Raw genomic sequence first — 7,500 nt, 5'->3', positions numbered from 1 at the left:
TAACCTATGTTGTACCTTAACCTAACCTATGTTGTACCTTAACCTAACCTATGTTGTACCTTAACCTAACCCATGTTGTACCTTAACCTAACCCATGTTGTACCTTAACCTAACCCATGTTGTACCTTAACCTAACCCATGTTGTACCTTAACCTAACCCATGTTGTACCTTAACCTAACCCATGTTGTGCCTCAACCTAACCCATGTTGTGCCTCAACCTAACCCATGTTGTGCCTCAACCTAACCCATGTTGTGCCTTAACCTAACCCATGTTGTGCCTCAACCTAACCCATGTTGTGCCTTAACCTAACCCATGTTGTGCCTTAACCTAACCCATGTTGTGCCTTAACCTAACCCATGTTGTGCCTTAACCTAACCCATGTTGTGCCTTAACCTAACCCATGTTGTGCCTTAACCTAACCCATGTTGTGCCTTAACCTAACCCATGTTGTGCCTTAACCTAACCCATGTTGTCGCCTTAACGTAACCCACGTTGTCGCCTAAACCTGCTCTGTAATTGTTATACGACTCGTTCAATTACTGTAGTGTTGCCCACCCGCAACCCTCGCAATATAGTTCGCTACTCGCACTGCCCGCACCCCTGTGTATCGCTTCATGTTAAACACCTTGCAAGTCTTGCTCACTTTCCACATGCTCCTGCTGTACACTGTAATGTGGATGGCAGCAGGACGTACATGCCGCCCCTCCCCACGTCCCCACCTTGCCCCCTGCCTTCGCAAGCTGGTTGGTGAGAAGTTTGCATGTTCAATGCCCTTCGCATGCGACGTACTCAGGCTACGTTGTGGTGCGGCCTGTGTCAACTGTCCGCTGATGTCGTACGCGTGAACCACAATCTGTACTGCACATTCGTCCTTATGTACTGAATGATACATCGTGGCACATGTGTGACCGCACAACGACTGCGCCCAAAAACGGCGGACCATACAGTGCAAATATTGTGCACGCAGCTACGTGTCGTCTCCCTATGAGAGCTGGATTGCAGTGTGGTACGCCATAGAGACGTGTGGGAGGAACGGACGCCGTGGATGGCGATCAGCATGAGCTGTCTGTTGATGTATTCGGACCTAGTCGTCTCTCCTCACACACCGTGATGGCATGGTGCACCGCGTTCCATATCTGCGACATGCTACAGAGGCCGGTTGACAGTCGTTCGAGCAATGGACATCGCATACGTACGGGGGCCACCTTCCACGTATTGTCTAGGCGTGCACATTTTGTTGCGTGTATGTGGGCAGACGTAGTGTGGCGTGACACCTGACACAGGCATGCAATAATCGTTGAAGTTGCAAATGGCGATGGACGCCTGCGTTTTCTGGTGAAGTTACGCAAATGAACAAATGGTAACCTGTTGTGGTGCGGTTGTTCTCGCTAGGGGTGAATCGGTGATGGCGACGATAGGTTGAGGTACTAACCGGTTGTTCCAGCGATACCCACCATGCCGACGAAACTGAACGGCATCTGGGTGTGAAGCGATACGCGGCGGTGGCTGGGTGGGACCGTCCCCGGCCGGTGAGGGGGCGCCTCCCGGCGTGCTGGCCGCGCGGTGCGTGGGCGCACGCGCTACAGCCGGCTGGTGGGGGCGGCCAGTGGCAGGCGCGCCGGCCGACGGACGCGGCAGGCGTCGCAGCTGCGCGCCGGCGCACCCTGCGCGCGGCGCCGTGCGGCCAAAGTAGGTCCTCGCGGGCCCGGTGCGAAGCGCGGTGGACATCTTCAGTGTGCTGGTCCGATTGAGGACTGTGTGCGTTGAGGATGCGCCGCCGCCCGGCGCTCGGCGCCGCGACGCCGTCTGCTGCTCGGTCGCCCCAGCGGTTCTCGCTGGTGGTTTGTATCGCAGCTGTGCGGATGTGTTGGCGCGTGCGCTGTGCTGGGAGAGTTCGCTCGGCACCCAAGTGGGCTTTTTGTCCTTCTGTGGCGCTGGCGTTGGAGCTGCCGGTCACCGTAGGTGGCGCGTGTTGTCTCCCGCCGGCAATGCCACGACAGCACGCTCCCGGGCCTCTGTCGGCAGCGGCAAGCTCAGTTGGGAGCACGGGTGGTCGCACCGAAAGCGTCTACTCGCCTAACTCCGGGCGATTGCGCCTCTCTCGAACCCGACCAAGTACTTGGGACGGCGCTGCGCGCCGCCGGGACCTGAGAGGGTTTCGAGGTGTATTGTGCAGGGGAGCTCAGCCTCCTCCTGTTTGCAGAATGATTGAGCGGGACGCTTGCGTGTTCGCGCGGGCCCCCGGGACACACTCCCGGGCGGCCGGCTGCTCAGCTCTAGTTGACGCAGCTCCCTGGTTGATCCTGCCAGTAGTCATATGCTTGTCTCAAGATTAAGCCATGCATGTCTCAGTACAAGCCGCATTAAGGTGAAACCGCGAATGGCTCATTAAATCAGTTATGGTTCCTTAGATCGTACCCACGTTACTTGGATAACTGTGGTAATTCTAGAGCTAATACATGCAAACAGAGTCCCGACCAGAGATGGAAGGGACGCTTTTATTAGATCAAAACCAATCGGTCGGCTCGTCCGGTCCGTTTGCCTTGGTGACTCTGAATAACTTTGGGCTGATCGCACGGTCCTCGTACCGGCGACGCATCTTTCAAATGTCTGCCTTATCAACTGTCGATGGTAGGTTCTGCGCCTACCATGGTTGTAACGGGTAACGGGGAATCAGGGTTCGATTCCGGAGAGGGAGCCTGAGAAACGGCTACCACATCCAAGGAAGGCAGCAGGCGCGCAAATTACCCACTCCCGCACGGGGAGGTAGTGACGAAAAATAACGATACGGGACTCATCCGAGGCCCCGTAATCGGAATGAGTACACTTTAAATCCTTTAACGAGTATCTATTGGAGGGCAAGTCTGGTGCCAGCAGCCGCGGTAATTCCAGCTCCAATAGCGTATATTAAAGTTGTTGCGGTTAAAAAGCTCGTAGTTGGATTTGTGTCCCACGCTGTTGGTTCACGCCCGTCGGTGTTTAACTGGCATGTATCGTGGGACGTCCTGCCGGTGGGGCGAGCTGAAGGCGTGCGACCGCCTCGTGCGTGCTCGTGCGTCCCGAGGCGGACCCCGTTGAAATCCTACCAGGGTGCTCTTTATTGAGTGTCTCGGTGGGCCGGCACGTTTACTTTGAACAAATTAGAGTGCTTAAAGCAGGCAAGCCCGCCTGAATACTGTGTGCATGGAATAATGGAATAGGACCTCGGTTCTATTTTGTTGGTTTTCGGAACCCGAGGTAATGATTAATAGGGACAGGCGGGGGCATTCGTATTGCGACGTTAGAGGTGAAATTCTTGGATCGTCGCAAGACGAACAGAAGCGAAAGCATTTGCCAAGTATGTTTTCATTAATCAAGAACGAAAGTTAGAGGTTCGAAGGCGATCAGATACCGCCCTAGTTCTAACCATAAACGATGCCAGCCAGCGATCCGCCGCAGTTTCCTCCGATGACTCGGCGGGCAGCCTCCGGGAAACCAAAGCTTTTGGGTTCCGGGGGAAGTATGGTTGCAAAGCTGAAACTTAAAGGAATTGACGGAAGGGCACCACCAGGAGTGGAGCCTGCGGCTTAATTGACTCAACACGGGAAACCTCACCAGGCCCGGACACCGGAAGGATTGACAGATTGATAGCTCTTTCTTGATTCGGTGGGTGGTGTGCATGGCCGTTCTTAGTTGGTGGAGCGATTTGTCTGGTTAATTCCGATAACGAACGAGACTCTAGCCTGCTAACTAGTCGCGTGACATCCTTCGTGCTGTCAGCGATTACTTTTCTTCTTAGAGGGACAGGCGGCTTCTAGCCGCACGAGATTGAGCAATAACAGGTCTGTGATGCCTTAGATGTTCTGGGCCGCACGCGCGCTACACTGAAGGAATCAGCGTGTCTTCCTAGGCCGAAAGGTCGGGTAACCCGCTGAACCTCCTTCGTGCTAGGGATTGGGGCTTGCAATTGTTCCCCATGAACGAGGAATTCCCAGTAAGCGCGAGTCATAAGCTCGCGTTGATTACGTCCCTGCCCTTTGTACACACCGCCCGTCGCTACTACCGATTGAATGATTTAGTGAGGTCTTCGGACTGGTACGCGGCATTGACTCTGTCGTTGCCGATGCTACCGGAAAGATGACCAAACTTGATCATTTAGAGGAAGTAAAAGTCGTAACAAGGTTTCCGTAGGTGAACCTGCGGAAGGATCATTACCGACTAGACTGCATGTCTTTCGATGTGCGTGTCGTGTCGCGCAACACGCTACCTGTACGGCTCGCCGTAGCCGTGCGCCGCGTGCGGAACCACGCGTGCCTCTCAAAACTAGCGGCAATGTTGTGTGGTACGAGCGCTGAAGCGCTGGAGCGGCTGGCCTGCGGCACCTGGCGCCTGGCGCCGGTTTTGAATGACTTTCGCCCGAGTGCCTGTCCGCTCCGGTGTGGAGCCGTACGACGCCCGTCGGCCGTGAGGCCGTTGGACACAGAACGCTGGAACAGGGGCCGCCACACGCCTCACTCCCGCCTATGCGACCGTCTCGAAAGAGACGGCGGAAACTGAGAAAAGATCACCCAGGACGGTGGATCACTTCGGCTCGTGGGTCGATGAAGAACGCAGCAAATTGCGCGTCGACATGTGAACTGCAGGACACATGAACATCGACGTTTCGAACGCACATTGCGGTCCATGGATTCCGTTCCCGGGCCACGTCTGGCTGAGGGTCGGCTACGTATACTGAAGCGCGCGGCGTTTGCCCCGCTTCGCAGACCTGGGAGTGTCGCGGCCGCCTGTGGGGCCGGCCGCGTCTCCTCAAACGTGCGATGCGCGCCCGTCGCCTGGCGGTTCGCATACCGGTACTTTCTCGGTAGCGTGCACAGCCGGCTGGCGGTGTGGCGTGCGACACCTCGTACAACGACCTCAGAGCAGGCGAGACTACCCGCTGAATTTAAGCATATTACTAAGCGGAGGAAAAGAAACTAACAAGGATTCCCCCAGTAGCGGCGAGCGAACAGGGAAGAGTCCAGCACCGAACCCCGCAGGCTGCCGCCTGTCGTGGCATGTGGTGTTTGGGAGGGTCCACTACCCCGACGCCTCGCGCCGAGCCCAAGTCCAACTTGAATGAGGCCACGGCCCGTAGAGGGTGCCAGGCCCGTAGCGGCCGGTGCGAGCGTCGGCGGGACCTCTCCTTCGAGTCGGGTTGCTTGAGAGTGCAGCTCCAAGTGGGTGGTAAACTCCATCTGAGACTAAATATGACCACGAGACCGATAGCGAACAAGTACCGTGAGGGAAAGTTGAAAAGAACTTTGAAGAGAGAGTTCAAAAGTACGTGAAACCGTTCTGGGGTAAACGTGAGAAGTCCGAAAGTCGAACGGGTGAGATTCACGCCCATCCGGCCACTGGCCTCCGCCCTCGGCAGATGGGGCCGGCCGCCCGCGCGGAGCAATCCGCGGCGGGGTCGTGTCCGGTTGCCTTCCACTCGCCGCGGGGTGGGGCCGTTCCGGTGTGCGGTGGGCCGCACTTCTCCCCTAGTAGGACGTCGCGACCCGCTGGGTGCCGGCCTACGGCCCGGGTGCGCAGCCTGTCCTTCCGCGGGCTCGGTTCGCGTCTGTTGGGCAGAGCCCCGGTGTCCTGGCTGGCTGCCCGGCGGTATATCTGGAGGAGTCGATTCGCCCCTTTGGGCGCTCGGGCTCCCGGCAAGCGCGCGCGGTTCTTCCCGGATGACGGACCTACCTGGCCCGGCCCCGGACCCGCGCCGCTGTTGGCTCGGGATGCTCTCGGGCGGAATAATCGCTCCCGTCAGCGGCGCTTCAGCTTTGGACAATTTCACGACCCGTCTTGAAACACGGACCAAGGAGTCTAACATGTGCGCGAGTCATTGGGCTGTACGAAACCTAAAGGCGTAATGAAAGTGAAGGTCTCGCCTTGCGCGGCCGAGGGAGGATGGGGCTTCCCCGCCCTTCACGGGGCGGCGGCCTCCGCACTCCCGGGGCGTCTCGTCCTCATTGCGAGGTGAGGCGCACCTAGAGCGTACACGTTGGGACCCGAAAGATGGTGAACTATGCCTGGCCAGGACGAAGTCAGGGGAAACCCTGATGGAGGTCCGTAGCGATTCTGACGTGCAAATCGATCGTCGGAGCTGGGTATAGGGGCGAAAGACTAATCGAACCATCTAGTAGCTGGTTCCCTCCGAAGTTTCCCTCAGGATAGCTGGTGCTCGTACGAGTCTCATCCGGTAAAGCGAATGATTAGAGGCCTTGGGGCCGAAACGACCTCAACCTATTCTCAAACTTTAAATGGGTGAGATCTCCGGCTTGCTTGATATGCTGAAGCCGCGAGCAAACGACTCGGATCGGAGTGCCAAGTGGGCCACTTTTGGTAAGCAGAACTGGCGCTGTGGATGAACCAAACGCCGAGTTAAGGCGCCCGAATCGACGCTCATGGGAAACCATGAAAGGCGTTGGTTGCTTAAGACAGCAGGACGGTGGCCATGGGAAGTCGGAATCCGCTAAGGAGTGTGTAACAACTCACCTGCCGAAGCAACTAGCCCTGAAAATGGATGGCGCTGAAGCGTCGTGCCTATACTCGGGCCGTCAGTCTGGCAGTCATGGCCGGTCCTTGCGGCCGGCCGCGAAGCCCTGACGAGTAGGAGGGTCGCGGCGGTGGGCGCAGAAGGGTCTGGGCGTGAGCCTGCCTGGAGCCGCCGTCGGTGCAGATCTTGGTGGTAGTAGCAAATACTCCAGCGAGGCCCTGGAGGGCTGACGCGGAGAAGGGTTTCGTGTGAACAGCCGTTGCACACGAGTCAGTCGATCCTAAGCCCTAGGAGAAATCCGATGTTGATGGGGGCCGTCATAGCATGATGCGCTTTGTGCTGGCCCCCGGTTGGGCGAAAGGGAATCCGGTTCCTATTCCGGAACCCGGCAGCGGAACCGATACAAGTCGGGCCCCTCTTTTAGAGATGCTCGTCGGGGTAACCCAAAAGGACCCGGAGACGCCGTCGGGAGATCGGGGAAGAGTTTTCTTTTCTGCATGAGCGTTCGAGTTCCCTGGAATCCTCTAGCAGGGAGATAGGGTTTGGAACGCGAAGAGCACCGCAGTTGCGGCGGTGTCCGATCTTCCCCTCGGACCTTGAAAATCCGGGAGAGGGCCACGTGGAGGTGTCGCGCCGGTTCGTACCCATATCCGCAGCAGGTCTCCAAGGTGAAGAGCCTCTAGTCGATAGAATAATGTAGTAAGGGAAGTCGGCAAATTGGATCCGTAACTTCGGGATAAGGATTGGCTCTGAGGATCGGGGCGTGTCGGGCTTGGTCGGGAAGTGGGTCAGCGCTAACGTGCCGGGCCTGGGCGAGGTGAGTGCCGTAGGGGTGCCGGGTAAGTGCGGGCGTTTAGCGCGGGCGTGGTCTGCTCTCGCCGTTGGTCGGCCTCGTGCTGGCCGGCGGTGCAGGATGCGCGCGCCTGCGCGGCGTTCGCGCCCCGGTGCTTCAACCTGCGTGCAGGATCCGAGCTCGGTCCCGTGCCTTGGCCT

At 57.8% G+C, this 7,500-nt stretch overlaps 2 non-coding genes across 2 annotated transcripts; both read left to right on the top strand.

The window, feature by feature from the left end:
• Positions 1-2,292: 2,292 nt before the first annotated feature.
• Positions 2,293-4,195, top strand: LOC124742632. Its single transcript, XR_007010266.1, has one exon. It is a non-coding gene; the product is annotated as a small subunit ribosomal RNA (ribosomal RNA).
• A 351-nt stretch (positions 4,196-4,546) lies between these two features.
• LOC124742640 lies at positions 4,547-4,702 on the top strand. Its single transcript, XR_007010269.1, has one exon. It is a non-coding gene; the product is annotated as a 5.8S ribosomal RNA (ribosomal RNA).
• Positions 4,703-7,500: the final 2,798 nt, after the last annotated feature.

The sequence above is a fragment of the Schistocerca piceifrons genome, unplaced genomic scaffold (assembly GCF_021461385.2).
Source record: "Schistocerca piceifrons isolate TAMUIC-IGC-003096 unplaced genomic scaffold, iqSchPice1.1 HiC_scaffold_2327, whole genome shotgun sequence".
Classification (NCBI taxonomy): Eukaryota; Metazoa; Arthropoda; class Insecta; order Orthoptera; family Acrididae; genus Schistocerca; species Schistocerca piceifrons.
This window is presented reverse-complemented; position numbering and strand designations above follow the sequence as displayed.